The sequence below is a fragment of the Rutidosis leptorrhynchoides genome, chromosome 1 (genome assembly GCF_046630445.1).
Source record: "Rutidosis leptorrhynchoides isolate AG116_Rl617_1_P2 chromosome 1, CSIRO_AGI_Rlap_v1, whole genome shotgun sequence".
In the NCBI taxonomy this organism is placed as follows: Eukaryota; Viridiplantae; Streptophyta; class Magnoliopsida; order Asterales; family Asteraceae; genus Rutidosis; species Rutidosis leptorrhynchoides.
This window is the reverse complement of record NC_092333.1, coordinates 528,056,924-528,080,547: the sequence shown is the minus strand read 5'-3', so window position 1 is coordinate 528,080,547 and position 23,624 is coordinate 528,056,924.

Sequence of the window (23,624 nt, the reverse complement as noted above, 5' to 3'; positions counted from 1 at the left end):
AATTCACAGGAAGTCTTCATTTCGTAAAAACCTAAAAAAAATAAAAATTCAGAATGGGGGGAGAAGACTAGTTCTTTAGGGTCTGCTAGGGAAAGACCATTCGGGTTCCATTTTCGAGAACTACACGAAAACAGACAATCTAACTCTAACAGAAATACATAAAATCCTTAAAAGACTTGATTCTCCCCACACTTAGTTAGCTGTGGTATCGAAATTGTGATTAACTTCGTTGTCGACTTCCATTGGACTATCTATGTAGTGTTTAACTCTGTGACCATTAACCTTAAATTCAATCCCATTTGAATTTATTAATTCTACTGTTCCGTATGGGAAAACTCTTTTGACTATGAATGGTCCAGACCATCTTGATTTCAATTTTCCAGGAAATAGCTTGAATCGTGAATTAAAAAGAAGAACTCTGTCTCCTTCTTTAAATTCTTTTGAACTTCTGATTCTTTTATCATGCCATTTCTTCATTCTTTCTTTATAGATTAATGAATTTTCGTATGCTTCATGTCTTAATTCTTCTAATTCGTTTAGTTGACTTAACCGTAGACGTCCAGGTTCATGTAAATCAAGATTACATGTCTTCAAAGCCCAAAATGCTTTGTGTTCAATTTCTACTGGAAGATGACTTGCTTTTCCGTAAACGAGTCTAAAAGGTGTGGTTCCAATTGGAGTTTTGTAGGCTGTTCTAAAAGCCCAGAGAGCATCCTCTAATTTAATGGACCATTCCTTCGGATTTGATCCTACGGTTTTCTCTAGAATACATTTTAAAGCTCGATTGGTATTTTCAACTTGTCCACTCGTCGTGTGTAAATGGTATATTTTAGGTTATCATTATTTGATAATCTACGTAATGCTTTTTAAACCATTATTGATAAAATAAAGGTTATGGTTGTTTTAAAAATGAATGCAAACTTTGAAAAACGTCTCATATAGAGGTCAAAGCCTAGCGACGAAATCAATTAATATGGAACGTTTATAATCAATATGAACGTGACATTTCAGTTGGTATCCGAGCGTTGGTCTTACAGAACCAGAATTTTTGCATTAGTGTGTCTTACCGAGTTTGTTAGGATGCATTAGTGAGTTTTGGACTTCGACCGTGTTTTTCTTCAAAAACGATTGCTTAACATTTTTTGTTGGAAACTATATATTATTAACATGTAAATATTATGTGATATAGTAATCTCTTAACGTGTTTGATATTGTGTGATAGATGTCTACCTTTAGTACAAATCCCATCGACTCACCTAATAATAATGAAGAGTTGAATATATTTTGGGAAGATTCACAAATTCCCGAAGAGAAACTGGAAGAAGAGGAACCGGAAGAAGAGGAACCGGAAGAGGAGGAACCTAAAGAAGAGGAACCGGAAGAAGAGGTTCAGGAGGAGGAAATATTAGGAACCACAGAAAAACAGATAAATAAAAGAACATCCTCAACCAATGGACCAAAGTTAATAATGGTCAATGGTGTTTCCGCCAAGGAAGCAAAATATTGGGAAGATTACCAATTTTTCGATGAATCGGATCCCGATGAGGATTCCGATGATGTTATAGAAATTACCTTGACCCAATTTAATAAAGCAAAAGAAAATAATAAGGGAAAAGGTATAAAAATAGAGAAACCTAATTCCAACCCCGATGAACTTTATAAGTATTGGCACATCCGTATTTCCTAAATTGTAACAATAACCCGGGAACCTCTAAACCACCAGGTTTTTCTAAACCATTGTGGAAAACGATGACTCGTATTAGAGGAACACCATATATCTCTAGAAAATTAGGAAAACGAACCAAGTCCGAAGAAGAAGAAACCAGTGATTCAGATTAGAGGGTTGTAATCATGTTGTGTATTATTTGTATTGTAGTGTGCTTGTACTTTTATGTTCTATGTAAAAATTGCTTGTATTGTTTGTTAATTATCTTTTACGAATCTAATCCTTGTCTATTTTACATTATTAAAATACAAAATGGACGTTAAGGGTAGACAACCGAATATTTTAGAAGACCTACCAGAGGATATAATTGATGAATTCTTGTCTAGAGTCGGTCAGAATTCATCAGCACAATTAGTTATGGCGAAATTAACTTGTCAAACATTTGAAAGACTTTCCAGAAATGCCTTAGTTTATAAAAGGCTTTCCTTTGATAGGTGGGGTATATCACATTGGGGAGACCGTAAGTTACGCCGTGTTTTCTTTAAAGCATTAAGTACGGGGAACCCAAATGCAATTTTACGCTACGGGTTAAGAACCTATTTTGACTCAACATATCCCAACATAGGATTTCGTGAGTTAGAAAGAGCTTCTAACATGCAACATAAGGAAGCATGTTATGCTTACTGGTTAGTAATGTTCGCTTCTCACCAAAGTGAGAAAAAGAACATCGGATTACAACTTTTAAATAAAACCTTTCCACAAGTGACGGATTCAGTAGTTGGGGCGGGAAACAAGGTTTTTAGATTATTACGAGGCTGTTGGACATTACGAAACCCTCGTCCCTTTGACGACATTACAACATGCTGTCTTGTCAACGGTCACAACGGTTATGTTCCACAAGACCAAGGATGGGAAGTAGTCTTAGTAAAACCAGAATGCATTACTTGTTTCTGGATGTATGAATTACGTGTCTTTATTGTCTTTGTTGAACGACTTGCATATTAACTAGAATTGTCTTCGCAACTGTTTTGTATCAGAGTTTTTATGTGCTATATTTCATGCTATATGTAAAATAGCGGTATTGTAAGTTTGCAAAATATTGTATAAAAGTTTGAATGTGAAATATTATTATAATCAGTTTTTCATATAGAATTGTAGTAGTTGAATTGTATGTTAGCTACTAAGTATGAACTTAACGGGTAGGTATTACCCGAATTAAAACTTATAAAACGCTAATATGAAAAAAGGCTTTTATAAATGAGTTCATATTATGTTACGGAATACTATTGACTACTCTTAATATTCTATATGATTAACTTAATTCTTTTGGCTATTTTTGAAGGAAATGGCACCGACTACTCGTCAGAACTTGAACATGAGTGAGGAAGACTTCTGTGCTTTCCTTGCAGCAAATATAGCCACAGTACAGGCTGCAATGCAAAACAACAATAACTCAGGGTCTAGCAGTGGAGTTAACTCCACAGGAAACCATGTAGGATGCTCCTACAAGGCTTTCACTGCCTGTAAACCTCTGGAATTCGATGGAACTGAAGGACCAGTCAGACTGAAATGATGGACCGAAAAGGTTGAATTTTTTTTTGCTATAAGTAAATGTGCTGAGGAAGATAAGGTAAAGTACGCCACGCATACCTTCACAGGTACTGCATTAACATGGTGGAATACCTATCTCGAACAAGTGGGACAAGATGCTGCTTACGCACTACCGTGGTCAGCATTCAAACACTTGATGAACGAGCAGTACCGTCCCAGAAATGAAGTCAATAAGCTCAAGACAGAGCTTAGAGAATTACGAACGAAGGGATTCGATATCACCACATACGAACGACGATTCACCAAGTTGTGTTTATTGTGCCCAAGAGTGTTCGAAGATGAAGAAGAGTAGATCGATGCGTTTGTAAAGGGGTTACCAGAGAGAATTCAGGAGGATGTGAGTACAAGCGTGCCCAATTCAATGCAAAAGGCAAGCCAAATGGCTCACAAACTTATAAACTAGATAGAGGGAAGGATTAAAGAGCAGGTGGCCGAGGCGGCCAAAATGAAACAAGTCAAGAGAAAGTGGGAAGAACCCAGTGACAAGAGTCACAATTTCAACAATCAACACCACAATAACAACCACAATCGCACCATTTTTCGCAACAACAAACGCAACAAAAACCATTCCAACAACAACAACTACATCAATCATCCCAACAACAATACCAACCGCAACAACAAAAATCCCAACAACAATCTCAATAACAACACTGATAATCAAAATCAGAAAATTCCGTGTCTAAGGTGTGAAGGGTACTATCCAACTACTTTTTGTCCAGCAACATGTACCAAATGTAATAGAAAGGGTCACGATGCAACGAAGTGTGAAATTTATGGACCATCGGGTAAAGGAACAAGTAATGCCCACTTATTTGTTATGGATGCGGGAAGAAGGGCCACTACAAAACTGCGTGTCCAAACCAGAGAAATAATAATGGGAAAAGCCATGGGAGAGTTTTTAACATTAATGCGGAAGAAGCGCAGGAAGACCCGGAGCTTATTACGGGTACGTTTCTTATCGATGAAAAACCTGCTTATGTTTTATTTGATTCGGGTACGGATAGAAGTTATATGAGTAGAGATTTTTGTGCTAAATTAAGTGGTCCATTGACGCCTATGAATAATAAATTTTTACTCGAATTAGCAAACGGTAAATTAATTTCGGCAGATAAAATATGTCGGAATCGAGAAATTAAACTGGTTAGCGAAACGTTTAAGATCGATTTGATACCAGTAGAGTTAGGGAGTTTTGATGTGATAATCGGCATGGACCGGTTGAAAAAGGAGAGAGCGGAAATCGTATGTTACAAAAATGCAATTCGCATTGTACGAGAAAAAGGAAAACCTATAATGGTGTACGGAGAAAAGAGCAACGCGAAGCTAAATCTTATTAGTAATTTGAAGGCACAAAAACTAATAAGAAAAGGTTGCTATGCCATTCTAGAACACATCGAAGAAGTCAAACCCGAAGAAAAGAACATCAATGATGTTCCCGTCGCAAAAGAATTTCCCGATGTATTTCTGAAAGAATTACCGGGACTACCTCCACATCGATCTGTTGAATTTCAAATAGATCTCGTACCAGGAGCTGCACCAATAGCTCGTGCTCAATACAGATTCGCACCCAGTGAAATGAAAGAACTTCAAAGCCAACTACAAGAACTTTTAGAGCGTGGTTTTATATGACCAAGTACATCACCATGGGAAGCTCCTGTTTTGTTTGTCAAAAAGAAGGATGGTACATTCAGGTTGTGTATCGACTACCGAGAGTTTAACAAACTTACCATCAAGAATCGTTATCCACTACCAAGAATCGACGAATTATTTGATCAACTACAAGGCTCGTTAGTTTATTCAAAGATTAATTTGAATTCTGGGTATCATCAGATGCGAGTGAAGGAGGATAATATTCCGAAGACTGCTTTCAGAACGCGTTACGTTCATTACGAGTTTATGGTTATGCCGTTTGGGTTGACTAACGCACCAGCTGTGTTCATGGACCTCATGAACCGAGTGTGTGGATCATACCTTGACAAGTTTGTCATTGTTTTTATCGATGACATACTTATTTACTCAAAGAATGATCAAGAGCACGAAGAACATTTGAGAAAAGTGCTAGAGTTGTTGAGGAAAGAAAAATTGTACGCCAAATTTTCAAAGTGTGCATTTTGGTTGGAAGAAGTTCAATTCCTCGGTCACATAGTGAACAAAGAAGGTATTCAGGTAGATCCGGCAAAGATCGAAACCATTGAAAAGTGGGAAACCCCGAAAACTCCGAAGCATATACGTCAATTTTTAGGATTGGCTGGTTACTACAGAAGATTCATCCAAGATTTTTCCAAAATAGCAAAACCCTTGACTACATTAACGCATAAAGAGAAGAAATTTGAATGGAAGGATGAGCAGGAGAAAGCGTTTCAATTGTTGAAGAAAAAGTTACCTATGGCACCTATGTTGTCATTGCCTGAAGGGAATGATGATTTTGTGATATATTGTGATGCCTCAAAGCAAGGTCTTGGTTGTGTATTAATGCAACGAACGAAAGTAATTGCTTATGCGTCTAGACAATTGAAGATTCATGAGCAAAATTATACGACACATGATTTGGAATTAGGCGCTGTTGTTTTTGCATTAAAGACTTGGAGGCACTACTTATATGGGGTCAAAAGTATTATATATACCGATCACAAAAGTCTCCAACACATATTTAATCAGAAACAACTAAACATGAGGCAGCGTAGGTGGATTGAATTGTTGAATGATTACGACTTTGAGATTCGTTACCACCCGGGGAAGGCGAATGTGGTAGCCGACGCTTTGAGTAGAAAGGACAGAGAACCTATGCGGGTAAAAGCTATGATTATAATTTTTCGTACTAACCTTACTACTCAAATAAAGGAGGCGCAGCAGGGAGTTGTAAAAGAAGGAAAGTTGAAGAATGAAATACCCAAAGGATCAGAGAAACATCTTAATATTCGGGAAGACGAAACCCGGTATAGGGCTGAAAGAATTTGGGTACCAAAGTTTGGAGTTGTGAGAGAAAAGGTACTTAAGGAAGCACATAAAACCAGATATTCAATACATCCCGGAGCGGGAAAGATGTACAAAAATCTCAAGAAACACTTTTGGTGGCCGGGTATGAAAGCCGATATTGCTAAATACGTAGGAGAATGTTTGACGTGTTCTAAGGTCAAAGCTGAACATCAGAAACCATCAGGTCTACTTCAACAACCTGAAATCCCAGAATGGAAATGGGAAAACATTACCATGGATTTCATTACTAAATTGCCAAGGACCGCAAGTGGTTATGATACAATTTGGGTAATAGTCGATCGTCCTACCAAGTCAGCACACTTTCTGCCAATGAGAAAAGATGATAAAATGGAGAAGTTGGCGCGATTATACTTGAAGGAAGTTGTCTCCAGACATGGAATACCAGTCTCTATTATCTCAGATAGGGATGGCAGATTTGTTTTAAGATTTTGGCAGACATTGCAACAAGCATTGGGGACTTGTCTAGACATGAGTACTGCTTATCATCCACAAACTGATGGGCAAAGTGAAAGGACGATACAGACCCTTGAAGACATGCTACGAGTATGTGTTATCGATTTCGGAAACAGTTGGGGATCAAAACCTACCGTTTGCAGAATTTTCCTACAACAACAGCTACCATTCAAGCATTGAGATGGCGCCGTTTGAAGCACTTTATGGTAGAAAGTGCAGGTCTCCGATTTTTTAGAGTGAAGTGGGGGATAGACAGATTACGGGTCCGGAGATAATTCAAGAAACTACCGAGAAGATCATCCAAATTCAACAACGGTTGAAAATCGCCCAAAGTCGACAAAAGAGTTACTCGGACATTAAAAGAAAAGACAAAGAATTTAAAGTTGGAGAGATGGTCATGCTTAAGGTTTCACCTTGGAAAGGTGTTGTTCGATTTGGTAAACGGGGGAAACTAAATCCAAGGTACATTGGACCATTCAAGATTATTGATCGTGTCGGACCAGTAGCTTACCGACTTGAGTTACCACAACAACTCGCGACTGTACATAACACTTTCCATGTCTCGAATTTGAAGAAATGTTTTGCTAAAGAAGATCTCACTATTCCGTTAGAAGAAATTCAAATCAATGAAAAACTTCAATTCATCGAAGAACCCGTCGAAATAATGGATCGTGAGGTTAAAAGACTTAAGAAAAATAAGATACCAATTGTTAAGGTTCGATGGAATGCTCGTAGAGGACCCGAGTTCACCTGGGAGCGTGAAGACAAGATGAAGAAGAAATACCCGCACTTATTTCCAAAAGAGTCGTCAACACCTTCAACAACTTAAAATTTCGGGACGAAATTGATTTAATGGGTAGGTACTGTAGTGACCCGAACTTTTCCATGTTTAAATATATTAAATAAAATTGATATTTACATGATTAAATATTTCCAACATGTTAAGCAATCAAACTTGTTAAGACTTAATTAATTGAAATAGGTTTCATATAGACAATTGACCACCCAAATTGACCGGCGATTCACGAACCTTACAAATTCGTAAAAACTATATGATGTTATATATATAGACATATATATGGTTAACATGAAATTATGATAAATGAGTATCTCACTAGGTATGTTAACAATGAGTGATATACATAAAAATGAGTTTATTGAATTAAGAAACTCGAAACGATATATATAACGATTATCGTTATAAAAACGTCTTACTAAATACATATGAATCATATTAAGATATTGTTACTCTATGTTTAAATATGATAAATGATAAGTAAACATATCATTAAGTGTATTAATAATGAACTACATATGTAAAAACAAGACTACTAACTTAAGGATTTCGAAACGAGTCATATATGTAACAATTATCGTTGTAACGATATTTAAATGTATATATATCATATTAAGATATATTAATACATTATAATATCATGATAATGTAATAATTTAACATCTCATTAGATATTATAAACAATGGGTTAACAACATTTAACAAGATCGTTAACTTAAAGGTTTCAAAACAACACTTACATGTAACGACTAACGATGACTTAACGAATCAGTTAAATGTATATACATGTAGTGTATTATGTTGTAATAATACACTTTTGGAAGACTTTAAGGCACATATCAAAGTACTTCTATTTAACAAAAATGCTTACAATTACATTCTCGTTCAATTTCATCAACAATTCTACTCGTATGCAACCGTATTCGTACTCGTACAATACCCAGCTCCTAGACGTATATACTATTAGAATATACACATAATAATTTAGCTCTTAGTAGCCCTATATAGTCAACAAACATGTGGAACCAACAATTAGACAACTAGCATGACTTATGAGCAAGGAAACAAAAACAATAACTCCTTTTAACCCCACTCACCTTCACCACTCACCACCTACTCCATTTCACTTCCAATTTTCTTCCCAATTCTCTCTCAAAACACACACACTCTTCCATGAACGTCTAAGTTACTATTTTTCCAGCAAAAATCATCAAATACAAGCTTTGGTTATTACCTATAATCATCATAAAAACAATTACTCAAGAACACATCAAGAACACATCAAGAACACTTCCAAGTTTACAAGTTTACTTCCAAGTTTCCTAATCCATTCCAAGCAATCATCTAAGATTAAGAAACCTTTGTTATTTACAGTAGGTTATCTTTCTAAATCAAGGTAATATTCATATTCACGCTTTGATTCAATTTCTATAACTATAACTATCTTAATTCGAGTAATAATCTTACTTGAACTTGTTTTTGTGTCATGATTCTATTTCAAGAACTTCCAAGCCATCAAAGATCCTTTGAAGCTCAAGTTATTTTTTCATCATTTCTAGTAGGTTTACCTACTAAACTTTAGGTAGTAATGATGTTCATAATATCATTCGATTCATATATGTATAACTATCTTATTCGAAAATTTGAACATGTAATCACTAGAACATAGTTTAGTTAATTCTAAACTTGTTTGCAAACAAAGTTAATCCTTCTAACTTGACTTTTAAAATCAACTAAACACATATTCTATATCTATATGATATGCTAACTTAATGATTTGAAATCTGGAAACACGAAAAACACCGTAAAATCGGACATACGCCGTCGTAGTAACACCGCGGGCTGTTTTGGGTTAGTTAATTAAAAACTATGATAAACTTTGATTTAAAATTTGTTCTTCTGGGAAAATGATTTTCTTATGAACATGAAACTATATCCAAAAATCATGGTTAAACTCAAAGTAAAAGTATGTTTTTCAAAATGGTCATCAAGACGTCGTTCTTTTGACTGAAATGACTACCTTTACAAAAATGACTTGTAATCTGTATTTCCGACTATAAACTTATACTTTTTCTATTTTGATTCATAAACTTAAGTTCAATATGAAACCATAGCAACTTGAATCACTCAAAACGGATTTAAAACGAAGAAGTTATGGGTAAAACAAGATTGGATAATTTTGTTTGATGTAGCTACGTGAAAATTGGTAACAAATCTATATTAATCATATCCTAGCTAACTTATATTGTATCATACATGTATTCTAATATATTATGTAATCTTGGGATACCATAGACACGTATGCAAATGTTTTGACATATCATATCGACCCATGTATATATATATTTTGGAACAACCATAGACACTCTATATGCAGTAATGATTGAGTTAGCTATACAGGGTTGAGGTTGATTCCAAAAATATATATACTTTGAGTTGTGATCTAGCCTGAGACGTGTATACACTGGGTCGTGGATTGATTCAAGATAATATATATCGATTTATTTCTATACATCTAACTGTGGACAACTAGTTGTAGGTTACTAACGAGGACAACGGACTTAATAAACTTAAAACATTAAAACGTATTAAAAATATTGTAAATATATTTTGAACATACTTTAATATATATGTACATATTTGTTATAGGTTCGTGAATCGACCAGTGGCCAAGTCTTACTTCCCGACGAAGTAAAAATCTGTGAAAGTGAGTTATAGTCCCACTTTTAAAATCTATTATTTTTTTGGGATGAGAATACATACGATTTTATAAATGTTTTATAAAATAGACACAAGTAATCGAAAATACTTTCTATGTTGGATTATCGAACCGAATATGCCCCTTTTTAGCTTGGTAGCCTAAGAATTAGGGAAATGGCCCATAATTAACGCAAATCCTAAAGATAGATCTATTTGGCCCAACAAGCCTCATCCGAGTTACGGATGCTTTAGTACTTCGATTTATCATATCCGATGAGAGTCCCGGAATGATGGGGATATTCTATATGCATCTTATTAAGGTCGGTTACCAGGTGTTCAACATATGAATAATTTTTATCTCTATGCAGTTTGCGAAATGCCTGATATGAGATGTGTTATAAAAATGAAATCTTGTGGTCTATTATTATGATTTGATAATATGTAGGTTAAACCTATAACTCACCAACAATTTTGTTGACGTTTTAAGCATGTTTATTCTCAGGTGATTATTAAGAGCTTCCGCTGTTGCATACTAAAATAAGGACAAGATTTGGAGTCCATACGTGTATGATATTGTGTAAAAACTACATTCAAGAAACTTATTTTGATGTAATATATTCTTATTGTAAACCATTATGTAATGATCATGTGTAAACGGTATATTTTAGGTTATCATTATTTGATGATCTACGTAATTCTTTTTAAACCATTATCGATAAAATAAAGGTTATGGTTGTTTTAAAAATGAATGCAGACTTTGAAAAACGTCTCATATAGAGGTCAAAACCTCGCGATGAAATCAATTAATATGGAACGTTTATAATCAATATGAACCGGACATTTCAATAAGCAAAGTCTGTAATGTTGAGTCTCAAAATTTTTGAACTGTTTTAATAAATTCATTTGACCTTTGACTGTTCCCGATGATTCATGAACAACTATTTGTAAATAGATACATATATATTTATATATATATATATATATATATATATATATATATATATATATATATATATATATATATATATATATAATAATTTGAGATATTATTGAAATAATATATGTTTAAATTGTTAAAATTAAATATGTAAAATTATATGCGATGTAATGGAAACTATATTTATAAATATATAGATATATATAATTATGTATATAAATATTACTTGTAAGTATATAAAGTTATATTATATCTAATTGTTTAAATATATATAATATATTTGTTTTAGTAATTAAACTTGCTATTTTAAAAACTGTTTATATATAGAAAGAGAATATATTAAAAATAAATAATTTCGAGCTCAATTCGTAAACGTCGGTAACACTCGGTTGACGTTTTGTTAGTTTTAATATAGATATAGTACATGTTCATGAAAGATTGAAATAAAAGTTGAACTGTAAATGGATTACGAAGATTTTAGATATGTTAAAAATATTTTTACTCTTTTTAGTTTAAATATTAGTACTCCGTACATATTAATTGGAACAGAAAATAAATATTAGATGCACCCTTTTGATTAGGTTTCAAACATTTAATGACCAAAATAAATAAATTTATTTAATTAAAAAATTTGGGATTTTTAGGAATACTTTTATATATTAACTGTTTAGTAATGGACACGACACATCACGCCCGTGTTAAGTGTCGGTAGATAAATAATCATGTACTCCCGTGATTTAATTATTATGTACTGTTTCTCCTTTTTCAATCCTAATCTATCCAACTAATATATACATATACATTAGATATATGATAGAGAGATAGACATAAAACCTTTCTCTTCCCCTGCACCACCTCAATTTTTTTATGAGCAACGGCCAAGACACCGTGAACCGCCACCATAACCCACCACCTTCAACCTATCGCCACCTTCACAAAACTCACTTTCAAATCACCTTCCATCATCTCAGCCCAACCCACTCGCCACCTTTGTTTTGTTTAAAACGCCACAATCATCACCACCACGATCTCCATCTCCAACACCGTGATCTACAATCACAACCTTCAACCACCTTCGATCACTTTATGGTTATTGTAATGATTTTCGAAAGCCCATTTGTAGTTACTGTTGTCGCTGCTACTGCACATTTCTATTTCTTTTCTCTTTCCTGTTGAAGACAAACGATGAAGATAAGGTTCGTGATTCACTGTTGTGTTTATCAAATGCACAATGTTGATGATAAACGAAAGATGATGAAGGTGATGATACAACGAAGAGGACGATGAATAGTCGATATATGATATGAAATTGTTTGTCTGTTTCTTCTTGATTGTTGATCACCACTTATAAACCACCACCAACGGTCATCATCATTAACCCGCTATATCTTTTTCTGTTTCTGACCGAAACCTTTCACCATTCGCCACCCCTCACCATCGCACCACCCACAAGCACCCGAAAACCACCTCTTATAACGACCCGTCCTAATCCATCTGGACGTATACATTACATTTGGTTACATCGCGAGGTACTTGAACTCTATATGATACATTTTACAAACATTGCATTCATTTTTAAAAGATAAACTTTCATTACATCGAAAGTTAATGGCATGCATACCATTTCATAATATATCCAACTATAACTGACTTAATAATAATCTTGATGAACTCGACTACTCGAATGCAAAGTCCTTTGAAATATGACATGAATGACTCCAAGTAATATCTCTAAAATGAGCAAATGTACAGCGGAAGATTTCTTTCATACCTGAGAATAAATATGCTTAAAAGTGTCAACCAAAAGGTTGGTGAGTTTATTAGTTTATCATCAATATTCATTTCCATCATTTTAATAGACCACAAGATTCTAATTTTTCATAAATATCATTACACTCGCATGTGTATAAAATCCATTCGTATGATGAACACCTGGTAACTGACATTAACATAATGCATATAGAATATCCCCCGTATACTCGCAAGTATGCCATAATATTGGCAATCGCAATCACCATTTAAATCGAAATACTAAAGCATTCCAAATTCCAGAATGGGGTTTATTAGGCCCATAGATCTATCTTTAGGATTCGCGTCAATTAGGGGCCATTTCCCTAATTCTTAGGTTACCAGACTTGAAGGGGCGATATTTGGTATAGTAATCCAACCATACAATGTAGTTTCAACTACTTGTGTCTATTTCGTCAAACATTTATAAAAGCAGCGCATGTATTCTCCATCCCAAAAATATATATTGCAAAAGCATTTAAAAAGGGAGCAAATGAAACTCACCTACTGTATTTTGTAGTAAAAATACATATGACGAAACTAAACAATGCAGGGTTGGCCTTGGATTCACTAACCTATATCAATTTTATATCTATTAAAACATAAAAAAATCGTAATCTAGTAAATTTATATTTATTATTAATAATATACTTGTTGTCTTTATATGTTATATAGATATTGATATAGATAATTTAATATACTTAATTCATATAACTTATTAATATCATTTTACTAATAACAATATTGTGATATGTAAAAAAATATGTATCTATTTGTAGTAATCCTGATAATGATAAAAATGTTAATAATAATAATGATAGTAATATATATATCTGATCTAAATACGCGTACTATCAGTTTCTTATATATATAATGTTTAATAATTTTAATTAATAAACATATTAAATATAATAATAATTAATAAATTCTTTAAATATAATAATATGCTAATATTATTAATAACAATAATAATAATAACTATAATTATAACAATGATTTTTAATGTTAATAAAAAGTAATAATATTAATAATAATAGTATTAATACTAATTAAAATTTTAATCCTTCTTAAAATCTTTATTTTAATAACTATAGTCTTTTAATTATGATTATAACGATGATAATATTAATAATAATAATATCAATTTTAATACCAATAATAAAAATGATGTAATGATAATGTTATTAATACAACTACATTTTACTTGTAATTAAATTTAGTGTATTAGTATTTCATATTATTGTCTATGTTATATAACTATTTAATATACATTTCATAATCACTTATATTGAATTTCATACTTTCTAATATATTACAATATATAATCAACAATTATGTATAGTATCATATATATATTTATATACATATACATATATATATTTTAACTATTATATATGAAATTATGTATTTAAATATTGAGTAAGTAACTATACTAACTATGTATCATTTAATTCAAATTATATTCAAAAATCATTTGCATTCAGCATACACTTTATAATAAATTAAACAGTTTTTAAAAAAATAAGTTATTTTAAGTTATCTTTTATATAACCAAATTACATAATAGTTTAATTTATAATATATAATTATTATTTATATATACATTATATATATATATAATACGATGTTATAATAATTATTCATATAAATCTTATATATTTATAGCTTCATTTTAAATTACCCTTTATTATTTTATATCTTATTTTACATATCCAGTTTTAATGTTTAAATTATATTTTATAATTTCAATTTATTATATATACACTTTTGTTGTACTATATTTTATATACATGTATATCTATGTACACATTTATATGTATACAATGGTTCATGAATCGTCGGAACTGGTCAAAGGTCAAAATAAATACATGGACAAAGTTCAAAATTTTAAGATTCAACTACACAGACTATGCTTATCGTGTCGAAACCATATAAAGATTAAGTTTAAATTTGTTCGGAAATTTTCGGGTCGTCACAGTACCTACCCGTTAAAGAAATTTCATCCCGAAATTTAAGTGAGGTTGTCATAATTAACAATAAATGTGTTTTTATAACAATATGAGTTGATAAATAGAGTTTTTATTACCCTTGAGTAATATGGATAAGACAAATAAGACAATTCAATTTCGTGAAGAGTACGAGTGAAGCTATCACAACAGAATGAAACGAATAAATGCAGGTTTGTCATAACCGGTGACGTAGTCACGGTTGATTTCCGGAATTTAAGGCATTTAAGGAAAATCTTCGAAATCTTAAAGATTTGATTCTTCGGCGAATAAGGAAATTAAGATCTCTATAATTAAATACGGTGATCTGCCTCGATTATTCTGTCTGATATTCCCATTATAAATTAAACTTTTTCCGTTCCATTATTTTCACCATTCTTATACTTTCTTTCTTAGTTCATACATCCAAAAGATTGTGAAAATACTTAATCCAGTTCTAATCCTTTATATTTTCCTAATTATCATTTCTGTCATCCTTCTTTTCAATCTTCCACCAAAAAAATCTGTTTACTTTTACTATTACCTTGGGTGATACTATTTTTAATTATACCGTGTATTTATATTGCTATTCGTATTAATATTCATGGTTTGTAACCTCCGTGTTGTTATTGGGCTTTATATTTTCCCTTATATTTTGGGGCTCTTTGCCTTTTTATTCTCTTCTCGACCTCTAGTAAAGCGAGTTATTGCCCAAAATTTGTAAGTATGGAGTTTCGAATGATTAGAATATTCTTAGCAGAGAGAAACATAATAGCACGATTTGATTTGTTAAAATACCAGAATCACGAAGGTTAGAACTATCAAGAATATATGTTCTTGATATGTTTAGAGATTTGATGGAATGTAAGAGTCGTGTAATATGGCACATGATGACGTTAGGATTTGTGAATCATCACGTTTCATTAGAAACTCATCATGACTTACTGTAATACAATCACGTTGATCAAGTGTCATTATATTATACTAATTCATGCATCAATCTTCAACACTACTTCAAAAACATTCATATTTTTAAACTCGAAGGTTTCAGAATTTAGAAGCTAAAATAGTTTCTTTTATAATGTAATACAGATAACGCGAAGAGGTAAATGATTTCAGATAAGAATAATTATGGAAATATCTTCAGAAATATGAAGGATATTTATAATGAAAGATATGATGATATCATAGAATTTCTAATATCAGAGGGTGATGAAGATTATTGTTCGCAAGGGTTTAGAGTCAGGAGCAAGGTATTCGTTAATGACTTCAGCAGATACTGAATCATTTGGATTCTTTGAAGGCAGGTTCAGTTTTTGTGATTTGTCCACAGCCTCCTTCATACTTTGCTCAATCCATTTTTTTTTCAGTTCCAAAACTTCTGAGCTTTACCAACACACTTATTCTTTATCTTTATACCTTCGACTGTTAAGGTCGTGTACAGTTTTTGCTGCTTCATCAGCATTTTCAACCTTCGGTGTATTAGTTCGCAGACTGAGTGCTTATCAGAGTTTCAGAATGGAAGATCCTAATTCTAAGAGATATTTTTTATATGTCACATATAACTGTGGATGTAGAAACGTTGCGAGATTCAAAATACTATTTGCTAATTCTCGGTAATTGGTATGGAAATTCTTTTTATAAGATGTGGCTGAGTATATGATAGGGTTTTTAAATGAAAAATTATAATGGTTTTTCAGAGAGACTTAAGCCATTGAGTAATGAAGTTGCTGGTAAGTTTACTGCTAATGTGGTGAGATATAAACGGTTTCCCGATAACGATGACGAAAAGAAAACTTTTATATCGAGGTTATAATAAGACTAGTTCGCATGTAAGTCGAAGTTGATTTGCTGGAGCTGTGACAAAATTGGCTAATTTGGAGAGGGATTGTGAAGTTATTTTCGGTAATAGAAATGCCAAAGTAGCTAGCACAGATACGTGTTAAATGTTTACTTAGTTTTCAAAGGTTTTCAGGTGCATAACTATATGGTATAAATCTTTTCTTCTGTAGCTAAATTGCGGTTGGTTCATCCTATCGATTGAGGTATTTTCAAGAATCATGAAAGGTTTGAACACAGATTGTAATCGTCAAGATACAAACGAGGTTTAAGATGAGATCAAGTGGAAAACTTGAAGAATTGTTTAGTTTCATATATTATAATCAATATTTTAATTCATTTTAATTGTCCAATGTTGGTAGTCCACAGTTAGCAGTCCACAGTCACTAACTCAATAATTCATATATATTTTATAATATTCGAATTAATTAATACGTATCGTAACCCGTGTACATGTCTCAGACTCGATCACAACTCAAATTATATATATTATTGTAGAATCAACCTCAACCCTGTATAGCTAACTCCAACATTACTGCATATAGAGTGTCTATGGTTATTCCAAATAATATATATAGATGCGTCAATATGATATGTCAAAACCTTGTATACATGTCCCGATATTTTAAGTGCGTAAAATAAATAACAGAATTTAAATGACAATAAATAAAATTGCGAGAATTTAAATTGCGATAAATAAATTGCGATAATTAAATTGCGATAAATAAATTGCGATAAATAAAATGTAATCAGTTAGCTAGGAACAGTTAGCTAGGATTTTTGTTAGCGTGGATTCTTAATAGAATTTCTCGTAGTTAATTCGTTTGTTTCTAATAAATTTTATTTTCTCCAATGCTTTCTTAATTATGCCACTTGTTGGATTCTGATAGATCAAAATCCAAATATGAAATTGAATGAAAATGGTTATTTTGTGGTGAACGAATACGTATATCGGTGGTTGTAAATAGGATAGTAATTGACTGTTGAATCAGATTTGAAAGAATGTATAGCGTACTTATTAATGTGAAATCTAAATATTTCTCGGGTATTACCTACCCGTTAAAATATTTTCACCATTAACAGTTTGTACGAAAGAATTTTTAATTACAATCTTTATGAAAAATATATATATATACATATATATTTTCTTCATATGTAATCATGGATTTAATGAGTCAATATGATATTAAACTCATTTGATTTACTGTTAGAACAAGAATATATAACCTCCAAAACATTAGAGATTACATAATCGTCATGTCGAACGAAGATAAATGATGTAGAACGATACGTAGAACGATGATTACACTCAAGGTACAGAATGAGATGTTGAGGCATGGATGGTTGGTGATACTGGTGCTGTTATTGATGGTACTGTTGGTGCCGGTGATGTTGCCGAAGCTGGTATGTTTTGCACCATATTTTCCAAGGCTACAACTCGGGCGTGAAGTCGTTGACTTCTTCCATTATTTCGGGATGATTGGCGGTTGGAACGAGTGGATGAATAAGATTCAGAATTTGAGATAGTATATAATTGTGGCGAGATATTCAGGAAATGAGGGTGATAATGGTGTTTCGAATTGGTTCGCCGGTGAGTGCTTCAGGTTCATCGCTAAGAGAAATTTGGTTGATGTAAAGTATCACCTTCTTCTCGTCTCCATTGATTAAGTCGACTACGAACTCATCACATGAATTGGGGATAGCTGATTGGTTGATTCATTCTGGTGACGCTGCTTTCAGAGCTCGAGTGGGATTCCATGTCGGAATAGCTGTCAGAATAGCTGTCGGAATAGCTATAGGAATCTGAGGGACTCGAACTGGTTGAGGGATTCATCTCGTACAATCAGATGAAAGATTTTTGATATGAAATAGATTATAGGATGTAGATTAGTACCCTGCAATACACGATTTACATATGCATATATAATACTAAAATCCCATAAGTTACGGAGGAATCTACGGAAGCTGTCAGGAAAGGTCTATAGTAACAGATACGCTAAGATATGAATTTTGTCTATACACTATCGATGCACTAAATGCAGTAAGACGTGTCTAGATTTAAGATGATAAGCAAGTGATTCCCTAAGAATGATAAGCAGGTAATTTTCGACACGAAATGATAAGCAAAACTTTTGACATGCAGACGCGGTCGAAGTCCAGACCCACTAATGCATCTAAACAACTATCAGTTAGACACACTAATGCAAGACCTCGTTCGCTAAGACCACCACTCTGATACCACCTATAATGACCCGTCCTAATCCATCTGGACGAATACATTACATTTGGTTACATCGCGAGGTACTTGACCTCTATATGATACATTATACAAACATTGCATTCGTTTTTAAAAGATAAACTTTCATTACATCGAAAGTTGATGGCATGCATACCATTTCATAATATATCCAACTATAATTGACTTAATAATAATCTTGATGAACTCGACTACTCGAATGCAACGTCTTTTGAAATATGACATGAATGACTCCAAGTAATATCTCTAAAATGAGCAAATGCACAGCGGAAGATTTCTTTCATACCTGAGAATAAACATGCTTAAAAGTGTCAACTAAAAGGTTTGTGAGTTCATTAGTTTATCATCAATATTTATTTCCATCATTTTAATAGACCACAAGATTCTCATTTTTCATAAATATCATTATACTCGCAAGTGTATAAAATCCATTCGTATGATGAACACCTGGTAACCGACATTAACATAATGCATATAGAATATCCCCCGCATACTCGCAAGTATGTCATAATATTGGCAATTACAATCACCATTTAAATCGAAGTACTAAAGTATTCCAAATACCAGAATGGGGTTTGTTAGGCCCATAGATCTATCTTTAGGATTCGCGTCAATTAGGGGCCATTTCCCTAATTTTTAGGTTACCAGACTTGAAGGGGCGATATTCGGTATAGTAATCCAACCATACAATGTAGTTTCAACTACTTGTGTCTATTTCGTCAAACATTTATAAAAGCAGCGCATGTATTCTCAGTCCCAAAAATATATATTGCAAAAGCATTTAAAAAGGGAGCAAATGAAACTCACCTACTGTATTTTGTAGTAAAAATACATATGACGAAACTAAACAATGCAGGGTTGGCCTTGGATTCACTAACCTATATCAATTTTATATCTATTAAAACATAAAAAAATCGTAATCTAGTAAATTTATATTTATTATTAATAATATACTTGTTGTCTTTATATGTTATATAGATATAGATATAGATAATTTAATATACTTAATTCATATAACTTATTAATATCATTTTACTAATAACAATATTGTGATATGTAAAAAAAATATATATCTATTTGTAGTAATCCTGATAATGATAAAAATGATAATAATAATAATGATAGTAATAATATTTATTTAAAAATGAAACTTTTTAATATAAATGAAAAGATAAAAATGATAGTTTTAATAAACATATTACTTTTAATAATAAGGTTAATTTTTAATCATAATACTAGTTTTAATAGAAATTTCAGTAATCATAAGATAGTACTAATATTAATGTTTAAATGATAATTCTGTTAATGAAACTTTGTAATATTAATACTAATTTTAATAAAGATAATAGATTTATAAAAATGATACTTTTAATAATAATAATAATACTTGGTAATAATAACTATGAATATACAATTTTTCTACTAATGATAATAATGATAATAAGTTTAATAATAATAATACTAAATATCATATTAATAATCATTTTGATAATATTAATAATAATAATAATACTTGTTTTATTAATAATAATATTATCATTAATAATAATGATAATACCTTTTAATTTTATTAAGGATAATCTTAATAAATACTTCTACATATTAAGAGTAATTATAATTATCATAACAATGAATAATAATAATAACAATAATAATAATAATAATAATAATAATAATAATAATAACAATAATAATAAAGATTTTTGACATTAAAACTACCTCATACGGCCTTTTAAAAAAAATAGTTGCTGCCTGCAGGGCTCGAACCCGAGACCTCTCGCTCATTACACACTCCCTAAACCATTTGGGCTGTTGCCCCTTTTCTAAATTTATACCGAATGTAACCATATTTAACCCGTATAATTTGCTTCTTATGTCATCTTCTTCTCCTTAAAACAAGTCGACCAGTTGCCATTTAACAATCATAAAAACGAGTCCGTTGATTATTTTTAAATCTTGGATTTTAACAGAACACCCAGCTTGTAATCTTGCTGGATAGAAAAATAAAAAAAATAAAAATAAAAAATAAGCAGCAGCATAAATATCGCGAAGAACTTACTCAAACTCAAATCAATTGACCCAAAACATTTTAATCTTACTAACCCTTACGAAATGTATTTTAAGATTTAATATCCGACACAAATAATTAGTGGTGATTAACTGGATAAGAGAAAAAAAAAATAATAACAGAATCCAGTGCTGCTGTTCGTCGCTGTTTCAAAAGAAGGAAAAAAATTATATGATTTCGTTTTTAAGAAGGTATTAGACGAAGATCATAACACGAAATATATTTCAAATACATCCTAGAAACTTTCCCAAACATCAATTGAATCATAAACATAAACCTTACTTCGAATTTTAATGAAAAACATCGTTTGACTTATTTTGTTCATAAGCTTTAACTTTAAAATTCATCTTCAATTTTGCAAATTAAGATTTGAAACTTTTCAGATAGTACAAATAAAGGATTTCCAACTAGACTGTATTTTTAGATTTCAACAATTATATCAATTTCGAATTTTTGAAAGTAATCAAGTTGAAACAGAGTTTTCGCTGAAAAAGAAAAAAAATAAAATAAAATAATAGCATCTGTTTCTTTATCAAATCGTAGAAGTGGTTATGTAAGGCTGTTCAAAAGATTGAATCCACAAATATTAATTGATCAAAATTATTTTGTAGGGTTGTTGATGTGGACATGGTTCACGGATTAGGGAAGAAAAAAGAGAAAGCAGAAAGCAAACAACAACAAAAAAATATATATATCTGATCTAAATACGCGTACTATCAGTTTCTTATATATATAATGTTTAATAATTTTAATTAATAAACATATTAAATATAATAATAATTAATAAATTCTTTAAATATAATAATATGCTAATATGCTAATATTATTAATAACAATAATAATAATAACTATAATTATAACAATGATTTTTAATGTTAATAAAAAGTAATCATATTAATAATAATAGTATTAATACTAATTAAAATTTTAATCCTTCTTAAAATCTTTATTTTAATAACTATAGTCTTTTAATTATAATTATAATGATGATAATATTAATAATACTAATATCAATTTTAATACCAATAATTAAAATGATGTAATGATAATGTTATTAATACAACTACATTTTACTTGTAATTAAATTTAGTGTATTAGTATTTCATATTATTGTCTATGTTATATAACTATTTAATATACATTTCTTAATCACTTATATTGAATTTCATACTTTCTAATATATTACAATATATAATCAACAATTATGTATAGTATCATATATATATTTATATACATATACATATATATATATATATATATATATATATATATATATATATATATATATATATATATATATATATATATATATATTTAACTATTATATATGAAATTATGTGTTTAAATATTGAGTAAGTAACTATACTAACTATGTATCATTTAATTCAAAATATATTCAAAAATAATTTACATTCAGCATACACTTTATAATAATTTAAACAGTTTTTAAAAAAAATTAAGTTATTTTAAGTTATCTTTTATATAACCAAATTACATAATAGTTTAATTTATAATATATAAATATTATTTATATATACATTATATATATATAATACGATGTTATAATAATTATTCATATAAATCTTATATATTTATAGCTTCCTTTTAAATTACCCTTTATTATTTTGTATCTTATTTTACATATCCAGTTTTAATGTTTAAATTATATTTTATAATTTCAATTTATTATATATACTTTTGTTGTATTATATTATATACATGTATATCTATGTACACATTTATATGTATACAATGGTTCGTGAATCGTCGGAACTGGTCGAAGGTCAAAATAAATACATGGACAAAGTTCAAAATTTTAAGATTCAACTACACAGACTATGCTTATCGTGTCGAAACCATATAAAGATTAAATTTAAATTTGCTCGGAAATTTCCGGGTCGTCACACCTCTGATCACCCTCAGTCTATCTCTCTCATCTTCTCTCTCTCCTGTTTTTGCTTCAATCGTAAACCACTGCAGCAGCTGATGCTATATATCGATTTTTCTGTTGAAACCTCACCGGAACACCACCACCAAAATCACTTTATTGTTTTACTGCTTGAACGCTGCTGCTATGGTGTACCTTCATCGTAGATAAGTGCTACAGCGTTTTGCCTTCTGTTTCTATTCTAACGATCAACAAACAATTACCTCCTACTATCATTGATGAACCGTAAGTCAAACCCACAGAGATTAACTGGATCTATTTAATGGACTTATAAAACTCACATCAATTACATGGGCTTAGTTAAATGTTTTCGAGCCATGTTATTTTTCTTTGCTACTACTGTGTTGTTCAACTAGCAATATAAACCGAATCCCTTTTTGTGTTGTTGGGCTGAAATCGTTTAGCTTCTGATGGGCCGAGATCCACTTTGTTGTTGGGCTGAATGAATGTGGGCCGAATCTACATATTAATGGGTTATATACTTTTAGGTTAGGAATTATTCCAGAAAATCAATGCAGCGAAATGGTTGGGGGTTTGTGTGTTGAGCGAGAGGTCTCAGGTTCGAGCCCGGGCTGAGGC